Below are 15,695 nucleotides of genomic sequence, written 5' to 3' on the forward strand. Positions count from 1 at the left end.
CGGCATATTTGTTTATTTTGGAAGCATTCCAGAGAATGATTACATAACGCCGTCATATTGCTGGAATATTGCTGAGTGCGGCGTTAAACAACAAACAAACACAGTAACATAAATATCTCGAACCCCATTAACTCGTTTGTGGTTGCACGCAGTGTCACGTGACCCTGTGTAGACTAAACGGGTCACAAATCAGGCAAAGTTAAGCAATGTAAGTTGCGGAGAGAAGGTGGATGGGTGACATGTTTGGCAAGCTTGACTCCTTGCAATGTCTAGGGCTTCGGTCCGCTTAATCAAGATTACCTACGTCTACCAGAACTTAGTGGGTAGGCGGTAGGATGAGATAGTTTGTTCTGTTTGTTTGTTGTTTAACGCCACACTCAGCAATATTCAAGCTATATGACGGCGTTGATGCTCTGTATACTGGGTAATGACACATCTAGCACTTTGAACATGCTTCATTAAGTTGGTGTTTTTTAAATGACACATTATTATAGTATCGTTTAGAATCATGACGATGTATTCTTATAAACTTTTTGTAACTACACTCCATGTGTCTCGAACTACGCGGAACTCGATATCCTTCCAGTGTTCTCGAACATCGAGTAAAAAAGGGTAGTAAGACACCAAACCTAAACCTAAACCTAAATACACAATTTGATGACTGGTGTTACTTTTTGTAAGTAAGGGTTGCTAAAGAATTGTATACCTACAGATTGAGATCACATTTTATTATTTTGCTCATGCTTCAGACTCTTGTCGGTTGTCTCTATTTTTCAGTACTCACACAATACACTCACAATATACTCACAATATACTCACACTATACTCACACAATACATTCACAATATACTCACAATATACTCACACTATACTCACACTATACTCACACTATACTCACACTATACTCACAATATGCTCACTATACTCACAATATGCTCATTATACTCACAATATACTCACACTACACTCACACTATACACACAATATGCTCTTAATATGCTCAATATACTCACAATATACTCACACTATACGCACACTATATTCACAATATGCTCAATATACTCACAATATACTCACAACATGCTCACTGTACCCACAATACACTCATAATGTACTGACAACATACTCACAATATACTCACAATATACTCACAATATACTCACACTATACTCACAATATACTCACAATAGACTCACTATACTCACACTATACTCACAATATACTCACAATAGACTCACTATACTCACAATACACTCACAATATACTCATAACATACTCACTGTACCCACAATATACTCACTATATACTCACACTATACTCACAAAACAGAAAACAACTGGTATAGCGATTATTGGCCGTGCGTGTTTGAGTATCGTTAATACAAACATTAGGAATGCCAATTGTATTATGCGAGCTTTTAGCGAGCCTTTATCGAGCAGAATACATATTTTTTCATTCCTAAAATACGAGACCGCCTCCATGGTCTAGTGGTAGTGTGTCTGCCGGGAGAGAGGAAGGTCGGGGGTTCGATTCCCGGCCACGTCATACCAAAAGACGTCAAAAGATGGTACTTGTTGTTACCTTGACTGGACAAAACAAGAATGGGTCGACACGGAACTGGTCAGTATACTGTGTCTGAGTGGGGTATTCGTGTTAAACTGCGGCATGGTATCTCAGTGGGCTAACACTATGAAATCGGTATGAGTCTTGACTAGTAAAAGCAGTACATTTAAGTGCAATAACCAAGAACAATGCTTCGACAGACGTGCTGTATTGAACTGGCACGTTATTATACGATTTGATCGTAACGCACGGGCTAAGAATTAGTCCTTGGATATGATCTTTGATCAATGCATGGTTGTAATCCGATCAAGGAAAGTAGACTGCCAGTTCGTTTCAGATAATCTTCAGTTGAAACAATAGAGTGACGTTGACCTTTTCTCCGACTACCTTTTAATCTGCGGTAAATACTGGATAAACTCAACAAATCTTCTTAACATTTCTCACGCCTTTTTCAAATGAAGGCAACTCCCGACGTTGACCCTCCTATTAGAAATCATTGATAGCGTTCATGTACACGCCGGCGGTGGAGGAGGCGTTTGTGACCAACTCGTGTTTTATCGGGACAAGACGAATAGCGACTTGTGCCCAATTCGCGGCCATTTTTGCACAAACGGGCATAGCTAAACAGTTGTCAACTCGTGGCGTAATGATTCAGTAATATATCCCAAATATATCCTATATATTCCAGATGCTAGTATAACACATCGGGACTTACAGTCCTTTTACAGGATGAGTGAACATGTTTTACTGTATGTTGGGTATATTTTGAGATGGAAGACATGTAAAACAAAATTTATTCCTGAGGGATTCTTGAAGTCTTAGATGCATTCTGATTGGTTTGTCACTTAATGGTCTGTTAGATCTCTCCGTTGTTTTGTTCGACTTACTATATGCAGATGATCCTGTTTTGCTAGCTTTTAATCATCAAAATATACAAAATATGTTTGATATCTATTCATTTTACTGCAAAAAAATGGAGTTTGCATATCAACACTAGTCAAACAAAAATGATAGTTTTTGGTGGTACAAAAAGAGACAAGAGTAAACCTATATTATTAAATGGCTCACCAATCGAATATGTCACTGATTATAAATATCTTGGAATTCACTTTACAAATAAAAACTCTTTCAAAACTTCTATAAAAACAAATTGTGAATCTGCCACTAAGGCCATGTACTTTGTATTAGGTAAAAGTAAAAATTTAATCTATCCATAAAATGTCAATTATATCTCTTCGAAGCTATGGTAAAACCAATTCTATTATATGTTTGTGAAATCTGGGTTGTGAAAATAGTAAATAAATTGAATCTGTTCACGTTAATTGTTTACGTTAATTACTTTCCATTAAGAAAAGTACACCTTTATACATGATGTATGGACATCTTGGAGGAGTACCTTTAATTAACTCTATCAAATGTCGAATGGTAACGTCTTATCTGGTAAAGAACAAAAGTTATCAAGAATTCTATATCAAATGTTAAAATGAAGTATGTGCAAACAATAGCTGTCTAAAATGGATTAAAATGTTTGGAAAGTATTTTCAATGAAACGGGCTGTATTTTTATTGGTTAAGCCAACAAACAGTCCCTCCTAATGTCCTTAAGTCTATCATGTCGTTGATATTATCTGATATAGCAACTCAAACATGGAATGCAGAGATTACATATTCTTCTAAAGGTGTCACATATTGCATATTTAAAACTGAACTCGTCCTTGAAAAGTGTTTAGTAGTCCTCCCTTTCTGTCGGGCTGTAAAATTCCTTCTGTTTAGAACCTCATGTCACCATTTACCTATTGAACAAGGTAGGTGGCACAAAATCCCTGTCAATGAACGAACGTGTAAACTCTGCGACACGAGCGATGTTGGTGATGAATTCCATTATATTTTTCTTTGTCCTTTTTATAGACACCAACGGAAAATACATGTTCCAAATTCATATGCTAAAAACCCAAATATGTTTAAATTTAAAGAACTTTTTAATTGTAGAAAAATTAATGTTATTAAAAAACTCTGTACACTCTGTAATGTCGTTATGAAAACTGTAAAATCTTCCATGTGAGCCATCCCGCCATCTCATGTATTTACTGTTTGCAAATTTGTTCCTCATATGCCGAGGATCCCGGCCTGAGCGTAAATAAAGTTCTGTTCTGATCGGTCGTATTTTCACACATATCTTTCATCGGTTGATGTAAGGAGAGAGTGCTGACGAAATGCAGTGGAGGCTGTCTTTCTGATACTGTCTGGCAGTGGACCCTAAAGTTCATTATTTGATAAGAATTGTGTTTCTTTGAAACATAGTTACGGCGGCTGTGTAAACTGATGTTTACGTAAATATCTTTCTACACTACGAGGCTTAATGTGGCATAAATTATTTATGTGAGGAAATAAGACTTAGAGAAACATGACAACCTTTTCAAAGAATGTTTTATTTGTATTAGTCGTCATTAGAAAAAAAGAAACAACTTGTTATGTAAACCCCAATACTCCGCTTTGTTCAGTTCCAGAGAACGTGGGAGGTCAATTTCCCTAAGTAAACAGACAATGTATATATACGCATGCATACGCCTTGATATCTACAAACGATGTTAACTGAAGCCACAGACTTTGATGCAAGTTAGATGAAGTGTACACACAGCATACAAAACGCCAACGACAGAGAATAATCAGTATTGAATAGGACCTAAATGGAAAATAGTTAGGGCAGTTATATAAATGCATCACTCATCACATATTGTAAACATTGGCGAAAACATCAACAAAAGCGGCTAGCGAAAGAAAGGTTGGTTGGTTGGTTTGTTGTTTAACGCCGCACTCAGCAATATTCCAGCTATATGACGGAGGTCTGTAAATAATCGAGTCTGGACAAAGACAATCCAGTGATTGACATCATGAGCATCGATCCTCGCAATGTGGGATTGATGACATTCATCAATCAAATCAGCGAGCCTGACAACCCGATCCCGTTAGTCGCCTTTTACGACAAGCATAGTCACCTTTTACGGCAAGCATGGGTTGCTGAAGATCTATTCTAACCGGGATCTTCATGGATCAAACGCCGTTTTGAATAACGTGTTTTGATGACGGCGGGTCAGGTTAATATTTGAGAAAAGACGAGGTTGAAAACATAACGATTTTCAAAACATCATCAACAGCGTATCTAGGATTTGGCCAATGTTCAGCGGATCCTGGCACGGCAAAGGGACGCAACCCTGCACATAAAATTACTGTGCCTTCTGCGTTGAGCGATCTGCATTATACAGTCTTACTTCATGTAAACCCTAACTGCTCTTGATTGCCAAACAATTAAAATTCACCTTAATTCGAAGACGCCTGTGTTATCGTGGTCGCCATAGACAGGTTCTGTTTTTTAATAGTCGAAGGCTGGATTAATGAGGTCCAATGAACTATATATTTAACATTCCACCCAAAATAATAAAGCCAAAATAGAAGACAATGATTACCTGGAACAATAATACAATCAAATAAAACCCGTGGAGATCCTGGTTAGAACTGGTCTTCACCAACCCATGCTGTGGAAATTCAAAGAATGAACCTCCCCGTGAAGAAGCGAGCTGGTCTTCAGTAACCCAAGCTTGGAGACTAACGGGATCGGGTGTCAGGCTCACTGATGCGTGCCACCGTATCCCAACTGCGAAGATCGATGCTCATGTTGTCAATCACTGGATTGTCTTGTCCAGACTTGATTATTTACAGACCGCCGCCTTATAGCTGGAATATTGCTGAGTGCGGCGTTAAACAACACACAAAGGATACAATAAAAGCGGCAAAACATCTAAAATTTCTTCTCAAAGCAAGTAGTTTTACCTCGAGTAGAAACCACATAGTTGAAATAACAACTCTCATTCAGCTCGTGCACCATTTGTTATGCTCTCGGTAGGGATACAAACACCACTGTGCTGAGGAAAATATACGAACACACAAACCCTTCATACCCTACGTGGGAGCACGGGTGGCCCAGTCGTCTAAGGCGCTATGATTCGCTGTGCAGAGTTGAGTCCCTTGGGCACGCCAGAAACCTGTGATTGTGGGTTCCAATCCCGGTTCGCCCCGATTATGTTTCTAGGTTTGTCAGCGCCATACCCGTCTAAGACCTGCATCACTTAGAGCTTTCCTCCCACATTGAGCTGCTGACACGCCGCGATATAACTGGAATACTGTTAAAAAGCGGCGTTAAATCCAACTCACTCACTCACTCATACGCCACGTTCAGTCTCGAGCGTTGTTGAATGAAGGAGTTACGGCTCGTTTAACATTCCAAAATCACGGCAGGGGACACAAGAAACGGGCTTCACACAATGAATATGTTAAACAATATCGAATAAGGTGACGAGTAAACGCATAAACCTATAGAATCCCGGAAGGGACATTGTCGCGTTATCACATTGTCTCCCTCACAAAAACAAACAAAAAGTGTCAAAATTAACCAAAGCGCGACAATGTCCATTCTAGGATTCCATATTAAACACGAGGCAATCATCAAGCGATCCTGTTGTTGGGCACCGGTTGGGAAGGATACGCTCAACTTCGATCTGTCGGCAACATCCACACTACATCAAGGTCGTGGGCATATCCTGATCTGTCGCCAACATCCACACTATATCAAGGTCGTGGGCATATTCTGATCTGTCGCCAACATCCACACTACGTTAGGTCGTGGGCATATCCTGATCTGTCGCCAACATCCATACTACGTCAAGGTCGTGGGCATATCCTGACCTGTCAGCAACATCCACACTACGTGAGGTCGTGGGCATATCCTGGTCCGTCGCCAACATCCACACTACGTCAAGGTCGTGGGCATATCCTGACCTGTCGCCAACATCCACACTACGTGAAGGTCGTGAACATATCCTGATCTGTCAGCAACATCCACACTACGTGAGATCGTGAACATATCCTGATCTGTCAGCAACATCCACACTACGTGAGGGTCGTGAACATATCCTGACCTGTCAGCAACATCCACACTACGTGAAGGTCGTGAACATATCCTGGCCTGTCGGCAACATCCACACTACGTGAAGGTCGTGAACATATCCTGACCTGTCGGCAACATCCACACTACGTGAAGGTCGTGAACATATCCTAACCTGTCGGCAACATCCACACTACGTGAAGGTCGTGGGCATATCCTGATCTGTCGGCAACATCCACACTACGTGAGGTCGTGGGCATATCCTGATCTCTCGGCAACAGCAAAAACAACATTGGCATACGTTTTATAACCAGGGTGGCATTAAAGCTAGTGAATATTGCACAGTGGAAATCCGTTCTGAGAAAAACATGGCATTATAACCAATGGTGTAATCATCACCAGATCTACAAAAGAAGACGAACACAACTCACTTTGAATCCAGTGATGTCCTTCCTTCCTCTACAGACTGGAGAAATATACGTCCATTAGGAAAGTTTTGTCTGCAAAACGAGTTTTGAGATGTTTTAACAAATCAACAGGAAATTCAAGAAGAAATTTGAAAATTCTATTCCAAACTCTATCATAAGGAAAATGATGTTAGTAATGTTGATCTTGAAAATTTATTGAAGGATTATAATGTGCCCAAGCTAGATAAAAAAATTATCATCATCACTAGAAGGCAAACTTGACTATGAAGAACTACTTGCAGCACTGAAATGTTTGAAAAATGATAAAAGCGAGCCCCGGTTCCAATGGTTTTACTGCTGAATTTCTTAAATATTTTTGGTCAGATATCAACAAATTTTTAATCCGATCTATAAATCAGTCATATGATAAAGGTGAATTGTCCATAACTCTAAAAAGGGGACTTATTACTTGCATTCCAAAAGGTAACAAACCAAAAATGTTTTTAAAAAACTGCAGACCTATCTCACTTTTATCAGTTTTTTTACAAAATAGCTTCACTTGCTATCTCCAAAAGAATAAAATCTGTGCTCCATATATTAATTAGCGACGACCAAAAAGGCTTTATGTCTGGTAGGTACGTCGGCGAGATAACGAGATTACTTTATGACCTTATGGAATACACGGAATCAGACCAAATTCCTGGACTACTTCTACTAATCGACTTTGAAAAGGCTTTTGATACAGTTGACTGGTCCTTCATAGATAAGACACTAGCTTTTTTCAATTTTGGACGATCAATATGTTCGTGGTTCATGACATTATATAACGGGATAGAATCCAGTGTTCTTGTAAATGGTTATGGTTCGCCTGTGTTTGATATACAAAGGGGATGTCGTCAGGGTGATCCACTCTCTCCATACATATTTATTCTCTGTGCAGAGATTCTTGCCATAATGATAAAACACAACAACAATATCACAGGGGTAACAATAGACAATGTAGAATTTCTAATCAATCAGTTTGCAGAAGATACAACATGTATTTTAGACGGTTCCGAACAATGCCTCTTTGCTGTGTTTAATGTATTAAACGTCTTTGCCAGATTTTCAGGTCTAAAAGATAACATTGAAAAAACGCGTCTCATATGGATTGGATCCAAAAAACGCTCAAAAATGAAATTATGCTCCCAACTTAATCTCAATTGGGACCAAAGTGACTTTGACCTTCTAGGAATTAAATTTACCCAGGATCTTAATGATATGATTGTAACAAATTATAAAGAAAAGATTAGAATATGTGAACGGTTAATGTCTATTTGGTCAGCCCGGAAACCTTACTCCCCTTGGCAGAAACACGATTTTAAAATCGCTAATTATTCCTAAGCTACATCACTTATTCAGTTCACTACCAAATCCAAACACTGATGTTGTTAATGCATTTCAAAGAAATTGTTTTAAGTTTATCTGGAAGAATAAGCCTGACACAGTTAAGAGAAACCAAATCAGTTGTGAACAAAAGGATGGAGGGTTCAATGCCCCTAACATCAAAGCAACAATCCAGGCTAAAAAAATATCAATGATAAGACGCTTTCTTACTTCGAAATCCAAGTGGAGTTATCTATTTAATCTTAATCTTCCCAAGTTACCGGTAGGTGCAGGCAATCTTTTAGAACATAACTGTAACTACTTAAGAAATAAACTACTACCACTTACCCCTAACAATTACTACAAAGATATTTTGACTGCCTGGTGGGACTTAAACGCTCAACTGGAACACAACGCAAATCATTTACTCGCGGATAATATTTGGTTTAACAGTAATATAATTATGTATTTGGCGTAAGCCCGTCTTTTATAGCACCAGGAATCAAAAGGGGGTACGTTTCATAACCTCCTTGACAAAGATTGAAAATTTCTGTCGTTTGACAACTTTTCAAAATCTTTCGAGATAAAAACGAACTTCTTACTATATAACGGCCTTATCGTTGCCATTAAACACTATTTCAAGGCAAGTAATGTTGAACTAGAAGAATTGAACAAGTTGCAAAATCCAATTATACCCCCATGTGCTTAAATTTACAAATGGATCGAAATGCTTCTACAACTTACTAATTTCAGAAGTCACTACAAAAAATGTACACCGTACGAAATGGGAAAAGAATATTCTAACGGATGACTCAATTGGTAACTGGTCCCAATACAATAGACTGCCTTTTCGATGTACCAGAGACACTAAACTGCAATGGCTCCAATACAAAATACTTCATCATATACTTCCGACTAATGTTTTCTTGTGTAAATTAGGTTATGTTGAAAGTCGAAATTGCAGTTTTTGTTCAGTTGATATCGAGACCCCAATCCATCTTTTTTTGTCCTGTAATATGGTTCAGCAAATCTGGCGTCAACTTGAAGTTTGGCTACTTCAAAAGGCTAACATCCAAATCGAAATTACAAAGAAACATGTGATGATTGGCTTTCCAGAAAAGGGCAATAACCCTCTAAATATCATCTTTTTGATAATAAAAGACCTTATATTTAAAAGTAAGTTAAATAAGAGACTCCCGTCATTTCAAGTCTTTCAGAACGAAATAAGAATCTACTACAACCTTACTAAATGTGCAGCGATTATTGAGTGTGACATTGGCCTATTCTATACATTTTGGTCAACATGCCATCACCTATTTAGATGATTAATCAGCTATGTACTGGAATGTCACATTTTATCAAATAAATGTACAATGATTGAAAAAATAAAAAAAATTATATAAAAAAAGGAAAGTTTTGAATGAATCATTGCATCCAATTAGTCTTGCTTGAACGGGCTTGTTTGGCAGAAATAACACATAGTTGTGTAAAGAAGCTTATTTCTTTATCTGCTAAATATACCGTTATTTGCTGGCACTTAGGGTACCCGGGGTAAACAAATTACCAGGTAGAGGGCGGCAAAAGGCCGCAGGATTGGTCAGTCTCAGTGAGTCATGCTCCTCGAAAAATGCGAGGCACGTGGTCAGAATAGGGTTCGGCAGCTTGACTCCTGGGAAGTTTTTAGGCCCCCGTATAGACTAGATCTAGTTTAGGAGGGGTTTATATCTATACGAGTTGTATTAGTGTCTTGTATTAATCTACTTCGTATATTATCCACACGTAGCTCTCATCTCTTCCCTTCTAAATGCTTATCTTCATGAGTTATTGCTGTTAGTGTTTCGCGAACACCTGGTATCATAACGGATTTTCTGTGATCAGTTCATATCATAATCGCCGCTATTTTGGCTTTTACGCCCAATGGAATGTTTCGATGGATAATCCAGACTTGTTATTATCTAGAGCTAACGTTTTATATTCAATATTTTTTGCATAGAAACATTCTGTCCCTCCTACCCATGTGTTTTACAGACTACTGTATATACACTTGGATGATTGTGGCATGAAAACTAATGTCCTGGAGAGGAGGCGGCACCAGTTGTACCCATGTCAGGAATCGAACCCGGAGTTTCAGCGTGACGAGCAAACGCCAGGGTACCCTATCGCCCGCGAACACCTGGTACCACCACTATTTAATGATACAGTCGGAATCGTAGAATGGGCTCTGCTTTAATATTTCTTCTACGACATTAAACGAATTGATATTAATAATGTTGGTGTATATTTATGGCCATAGTAACCATGGTTTGTATATAAAGACAACGGATTCCTTTTTTAAAGGTCTTCACGTCAGCGAGTGATGGTTGCGAAGATCAATACGTAGTTAAAAAGAATCTGGCAGTCTGGAGTGTTGGTAAAGCAGGTTTGTGAAGAAGCCGGATATGTGGTGGATAAAACAATTGCTCCTACTTCTGGATGTTTTGGAAGTTTTCTGTGGATGTGATTTTAGTATGACCCTGTTCCACTATGCAGGATTAGACAACCATGTATTCAGTGGAAATGAGCTGTCCGACGAAATGTCTTTGAATCGCCTTGATTGTATAGTTGCATGCGGACTGAACCCCCACTGCCGACAGGCTTCCGTGCAGCCTTCAACCAACCGGTGTAAGCTGTACTCCAAGCCTTCTTGGTCGCTGGACGATGCCACCACAGAGGGAGGATGGATCACATATGTCGGTATGTCCAAACACTTTAAAACAGATGTCCTAGTTTAGAAATTCAAAACTGTGCCATGACTCTTGCCATGAAGACCTCAGGTGAAAAGAATATAATTATACACGGAGTGTTATATAGTAAAACTTTATAGTTGCACCATCGTCTACTGTATAATTTTCGTACTGTTGCCTTATCATCTTCTCTGGGTATTATTTCGGTCTGATATTATCTTCTTGGTGTATTATCTTCTTGATATATCATCTTTGTCTTGATATATAATCTTCTTAATGCATCATCTTCTTGATATATTGTCATCTTGATATATTATCTTCTTGATGTTTTATCTTCTTGTTGCATTGTCTTCTTGCTGTATTACCTTCTTGCTGTATTATCTTCTTGGTATATTATCTTCATATTGATGTATAATTTTCTTCTTGGCCTATAATTTTTGTCTTGATGTATTATTTTCGTGATATAATATCTTCATCTTGATATATTATCTTCTTGGTGTACTATCTTCTTGATATGTTATAGTCTTGATGTATTATCTTCTTGATATATTATCTTCATTTTGATGTATTTTTTTCTTGCTGCATTATCTTCTTGGTAAATTATCTTCTTGATGTATTATCGTCTTAATATATTATCTTCTTGATGTATTATCTTCTTGATGTATTATCTTCATGATATATTATCTTCTTCTTGATATATTATCGTCTTGATATATTATCTTCTTGATGTTATATCTTTATCTTGATGTATTTTCGTCTTGGTGTATTATCTTCATATTGATGTATTATCTTCGTGATGTATTATCTTCATCTTGATCTATTATCTTCTTGATGTATTAACTTCTTGACATATTATTATCGTCTTGATATATTATCTCCTTGGCGTATTATCTTCTTGATATAGGATCTTCATATTGATGTATAATTTTCTTCTTTGCTTATAATTTTCGTCTTGATGTTTTATCTTCGTGATGTATTATCTTCATCTTGATATATTATCTTCTTGGTGTATTATCTTCTTGATATATTATAGTCTTGATGTATTATATTCTTGATCTTTTATCTTCTTTATGTATTATCTGTTTGATGTATTATCTTCTTGATATAGTATCTTCTTGATATATTATCTTCTTGATATATTATCGTCTTGATGCATAATCCTCTTCATGTATTTTCCTCTTCATGTATTTTCCTCTTCATATATTATCTTCATTTTTATGCATTTTCTTTTTGCTGCATTATCTTCTTCGTTTATTATCTTCTTGGTGTATTATCGTCTTGATATCTTTCTTCTTGATGTATTATCTTCATATTGATGTATAATATCTTCTTGCCCTATTATTTTCGTCTTGATGTATTATCTTCTTGATGTAGTATTTCATATTGATGTATAACCTTCTTCTTGGCTTATATTTTTCGTCTTGATGTATTATCTTCGTGATGTATTATCTTTATCTTGATATATTATCATCTTGATGTACTATCTTCTTGGTGTATTATCTTCTTGGTATATCATAGCCTTGATGTATTATATTTTTGATATATTATCTTCTTTATGTATTATTTGTTTGATGCATTATCTTCTTGATATATTATTTTCTTGATATATTATCGTCTTGATGTATAATCCTCTTGATGTTTTATCCTCTTGACATATTATCTTTATCTTGATGTATTATCTTCTTGATGTATTATCTTCTTGATATATTATCTTCATTTTGATGTATTTTCTTCTTGATGTACTATCTACATATTGATATATAATCTTCTTATTGGCCCATTATTTTCGTCTTGATGTATTATCTTCGTGATGTATTATCTTCATCTTGATATATTATCTTCTGGATATATTATGTTCTGGATATATTATCGTCTTGATGTATTATCTTCGTGATGTATTATATTCACCTTGATGTATTATCTTCTCCATGTATTATCTTCTTGATGTATCTTCATCTAACTATATTATCTTCTTCTTGGCCCATTATTTTTGTCTTGATGCATTATCTTCATATTGATGTATTATCTTCTTGATGTATTTTCTTCTTGATTTATTATCTTTATATTGATGTTTAATCTTCTTCTTGGCCTATTATTTTCATCTTGATGCTTTATCTCTTCGTGATGTATTATCTTCTTCTTGGCGTATTATCTTCTTGTTGTATTATCTTTTTCTTGACGTATTATCTTCGTCTTGGTTTATTATCTTCTTCTTGATTATTATCTTCATTTTGATGCATTATTTTCTCGATGTATTATCTTCTTGATGTATTATCTTTATTCTGTTTAGTATCTACTTCTTGGCGTATAATCTTTTTGATGTATTATCTTCTTCTTGGCGTATTATCTTTGTCTTGGTTTATTATCTTTTCCTTGGCGTATTATGTTCGTCTTGCTGTATTATATTTTTCTTGATGTATTATCTTCTTGATATATTATCTTCATCTTGATGTATTTTCTTCTTAATGTATTATCTTCTTGATGTACTATCATCTTCTTTCTCTAGTATCTTCTTGATATATTATCTTCTTGGTGTTTTATCTTCTTCCTGTTTAGTATTTTCTTCTTGACGCATCATCTTCTTCCTGATGTATTATCTTCTTCTTGGCCTACTATCTTCGTCTTGGTTTATTATCTTCTTCTTGGCGTATTATCTTTTTCTTGACGTATTATCTTTTACTTGACGTATTATCTTCGTCTTGGTGTATCATCTTCTTTTAAGTATTATCTTCCTACGTGATGTATTATCTTCTTCCTGGTGTATATCTTCTTCTCACGGCCCGTTCTTTCCTCTACTGTATGTTTAACAGCTGACTGTTCTCTGAACGTGTCGATGGTGATGTCACCCCTCTGTCGGGATGGAACGTCGTTCTTGTACCCCGGAGTCCAACAGGAGTGCCTGGCCAATGGACGGTGGAATCGTCTTGGGGTTCGGAACTGCGTCCATACATTTGAGCATGACGCAGTGGGTATTCTGATCATTCGCATGTGTCTTGCATCTATCAGGACAGCCATTGATTCGATATGGTCATCTGCTATTTGTAAACGTAACGAATAAAAAAAAATAAAAAAAATAAAAATAAACAAACAAAAAACGTAACGAATATAAGTGGGCCTTATGAAATGATTCAGGAAAACGAATCCGACTTCAGTTCAGTGATTTTCGTTATACATCGGCCTAATATCTTAGTAATATCTTTGAAAAACGATTTCAAGTTTGCAACGTTTACAACGGCTGTTGTCACGAACGTTTCACAAACATACGATTCCTGGGTAACTTAGCTATGGAAATTCAAAGAATGAACCTCCCCTGAAGATGCGGGTTACAAGTGGTCTTTAGCAACTAATGGGATCGGGTGGTCAGGCTCCCTGAATTTGTCAATGCATGTTATCGTATGCAAGTTGCGTAGATCAATTCTCATGATGCCAGTCACTGGATTGTCTGATCCAGACTCTATCATTTGAAGACCGCCGTCATACAGTTGGAATATCAAACTACAAACAAACAAAAGAACAAAGCAAAAATTCCGCCGCAGTATTGCTGCAATATTGCTAATCGCGGCCTGAAACCATATTCACTATTTGAGTTTACAGGGACGTCTCTATCGACCACGGGGCTGTCGGGTAGCCTTCTGGTTAAAGCGTCCGGTTGTCACGCTGAAGACCCGGGTTCGATTCCCGACATGGGTACAATGTGTGAAGTCCATTTATGTTGTCCCCCGCCGTGATATTGATAGAATATTGCTAAAAGCGGCGTTAAACCATACTCACTCACTCTAGCGACCAAATATTTCGTTCCAGGTGGCTGATACACACACAGTCCACTTCCACTCCCAGATGCACGCAGGAATGACCCTGACGGTCCTCGGAGTATTCGACGGTGTCGCCAGGTATTCATTCTCCTTAATCATTAATTTTTCTTTAGCCTGTATCACTTTACCTCAGAGACGTGAAGATCCGGAATAGAATAGGTCTTCAGCAACCCATGCTTGCCGTAAAAGGCGAATATGCTTGTCGTAAGAGGCGACTAACGGGATCGGGATGCTCATGATGGCAATGGCTGGTGTGTCTGATCCAGACTCGATTATTTACAAACCTCCGTCATATAGCTGGAATGTTGCTGAGTACAAATAACAAACACACAAATAACAACAACAACATGCTGTACAAAACACTGCCACTTGCACATAAAATTGCTATATACCTTTGTCATACAATCAGTATGACAAACGAAACACCACCATATGCATAGAAGCACAAACTTAGATATTCGTTCAAGGTAGCAATCCTGTAGTTACATCTAACAGTTCATAATATTATGCCTGTACAAGTTTTGTAACTAGCGCATGCGCAGGGGGTTTATTCATGCCATATGCTATGGAAAATAACAGAATAAACTACCTGATGATCCTGTCTCATTGAAACCAACTTGTAGACCAGAACGAAACATACTATAATATATGAGATTTAATGTTCGGAGTACACAGGTGGCTCAGACGCCGCAATTCCCTATCCAGAGTTGCGTCCCTTGAACATGCCAGAAACCTGTGCTCGTAGGTTCGAATCCCGGTTCGCCCCGATTATGATTCTAGGTTTGTCAGCACCATACCCGTGCTCGACTGTTTCTCCAGTCTGAGACCTGTATCACTCTGGCTTTCCTCCCAAATTCATCTGACACGCTGTGATAAAACTGGAATAC

The sequence above is a fragment of the Haliotis rufescens genome, unplaced genomic scaffold (assembly GCF_023055435.1).
Source record: "Haliotis rufescens isolate VD_foot unplaced genomic scaffold, xgHalRufe1.0.p SCAF_138, whole genome shotgun sequence".
In the NCBI taxonomy this organism is placed as follows: domain Eukaryota; kingdom Metazoa; phylum Mollusca; class Gastropoda; order Lepetellida; family Haliotidae; genus Haliotis; species Haliotis rufescens.